The sequence below is a fragment of the Lucilia cuprina genome, chromosome 6 (genome assembly GCF_022045245.1).
Source record: "Lucilia cuprina isolate Lc7/37 chromosome 6, ASM2204524v1, whole genome shotgun sequence".
Taxonomy (NCBI): Eukaryota; Metazoa; Arthropoda; class Insecta; order Diptera; family Calliphoridae; genus Lucilia; species Lucilia cuprina.
The window spans coordinates 1,234,937-1,237,463 of NC_060954.1; the positions used below are offsets into that span (position 1 = coordinate 1,234,937).

General features: G+C 31.4%; 1 long non-coding RNA gene across 4 annotated transcripts in view; it reads right to left on the reverse strand.

Annotated features, from left to right (window-relative positions):
• LOC124420707 overlaps positions 1-1,976 on the reverse strand; it is a 19,921-nt gene extending 17,945 nt beyond the window's left edge. The window contains exon 1 of one of the 4 annotated variants that reach the window (XR_006941315.1): positions 938-1,976. This is a non-coding gene — a long non-coding RNA (uncharacterized LOC124420707). Of the gene's footprint in view, positions 1-805 lie in introns of all 4 variants that reach the window. The other 3 variants (XR_006941312.1, XR_006941313.1, XR_006941314.1) reach the window with 3 other exon arrangements.
• Positions 1,977-2,527: the final 551 nt, after the last annotated feature.

Below are 2,527 nucleotides of genomic sequence, written 5' to 3' on the forward strand. Positions count from 1 at the left end.
GAACTAGAACAGAACTAGAACAGAACTAGAACAGAACTAGAACAGAACTAGAACAGAACTAGAACAGAACTAGAACAGAACTAGAACAGAATTAGAACAGAACTGAACTAAAACAGAACTAGAACAGAACTAGAACAAAACTTGAACAGAACTAATTTCACCACTACTGATTCATAATTGAATACAGTTCCGAAAACCATTTTAAACTTATAATTCGTTTAAAAATTTCGGTATCGCGATAAGAGATTATGAACAAATTATTAAATGCACAATTCTTAAGGCTTTAAAATTTCACAATATTTTATATAGCGATAACTGGTTATCCTAAAACTCTACGTTTACAATCTGGTAACCTTTGAACATCGGCCTGTCCATGTGCTTAGTTTTATATGTCAAACTAAAATACGACTTCAAACCAGGCGAGTGACAGGTGAGTGCAAAAAATAAATAACAACAACAAACGAAAACTCACAAAAGAGATTTAGCACAAAAAGAGTTAAATATTATCGTACTACTCGATTTTCATAAACTTGCTGTCGCTCTCTTTAGCACTCAAACTCTTAAAGCTGTGATAACTACAACAATAACTTAACATAAAAGAGTCTTTAAGCAATGACATAAGAGAGCTTTTTCTTTATGATGATACTACTCATACTAGAGTAAAAAAGAATTTTTATGGGGAAAATTATACGATAAAACACAGATGGGGTTGTAAAAATTTTTACACGAGGAAGTTGATTTACACTGGATTAACCAAGTTTTAGTAAAAAATTACACTTTAATAGTTATATTTTCAAATAAGTACATACATACATACAGACATATATACAAGCTCATACACCAAAGTAAAATGCATGTGTGTAGAAATTTCTTTTCAGAATTTGAAAAACAAGTATTTCTAGGATTTAAATGAAAAATAATAAAGACTATTTAACACATTTTCTTAAAACTTTTTCTGGAATATTATTTTTTTGATGACTTTGCCCCACTTTAAACATTAATTTATTTGAATAATTTAATAAATTATTTGGATTTTGGTTAAACAAGCTTTGGGCTTTTCGTGGAAAAAGTGCAAGAATGAAAAACAAAAATTAATAACAACCATCATATCAGCATTGACATCGCTGTCATGTATTTTAAGCACTTTAACTCAACGTTACGTGATTTCTTGGCCATTCAGTCCGTCACCCATTTTTCGTACGTTTATTCATTAATTCATTCATTCATTGATTTTAAAACTAACTAAATTTTAGCACACAAAAAAATTCTTTAATTTTGTAGATATGAGAGCAGTAGAATGACAATGATTATTGTTTTAGTTGATGTTTAAACGATGATGTTATTTTCTGCAGTTTTATTCATATTATGTAATAGGTTTCCAACGTTATATAATGAGCTTTTTTCGATTTTTTTTTTGATTTGTCACTTTTTTTGTTAATAGTTGTTGTATGGCTGGCTGTCTGTCTGTCTGGCAGGTGAGTAGAGATGATGAATTTGTTTAACGATTTTGAAAAATTTTGTTTGTGTACGTTTAGTATTTTTTCATTTCACTAATATAATTTTTGTTTGTTTTTGCTTCTTATGGTGTTTTTTTTTCTCTGTTTTGTATCTTGACACACGTCGTTTGGAAAAAAATTGTCGTTTTATTTTTTTATTGTATTTTTTCGATACAAGTTGAGTTGTGAACCCAACCAAATGCGACACGTAACTGAGGCACTGTAAAAAGCAACACACAATATCTTGGCCATGCAGTCAAGACGAATGAACAAAAAAGTGTATAAAATATACAAAATAAAAAAGTTTAAAAAGTGTATAGAAAACTCTGAACACCGCACAGCTCACCACAGCACTGAGTATAGAATAGCAGCAAAGCATAGCACCGCCGCACATCAGGCAGTCAGTGGAGGCAGTAGTTGTAGTACAACTACATACAACTACTACTTACTATATTGGCTGGCTCTTAGCTCTCCAGCCAGAGTCATCATCATCATTATCATACATAATCTGCACTCCAAATTGAGTAAATGCAGACAAACAGCAACACCAGCCACCACCAACAACTAACAGCAGCAGCAGCAACAATAATATTCTGCAACGTCGCCAATCATACCACAACAACAGCAGCAATAACAATGTTTAAAACTTTAAACTGCAGAGGATTAAGCATTATACATGGAGGACTTTTGCTTTTGTTTTTGTTGTGTTATGCTCTATTTTTTTCTGCTTTGGCTTAATATACATAAACTCTCTTAACTCAACCTTATTCACTCTCCTGAGCACAGCTGGTTGTGCGTTTTTCTTTTTTTTCTAAAAAAGGAAATTGAAATAAAAACAATAATAAATAATAACAGAACCCTCAAGAAATATTCAAATCATACACTAATAAATAAATAGTCCAACGGTGTGGTGTGTCTAAGCTTTTTTTGACTTAAATTTGTCTGATAACTTTAGGCCATAAACTGTAACAGAAGTTTGATAAATGTGTACGAGATTTAAAGCAGCAAGTTGCTGTTGCTTGGGTTTTACG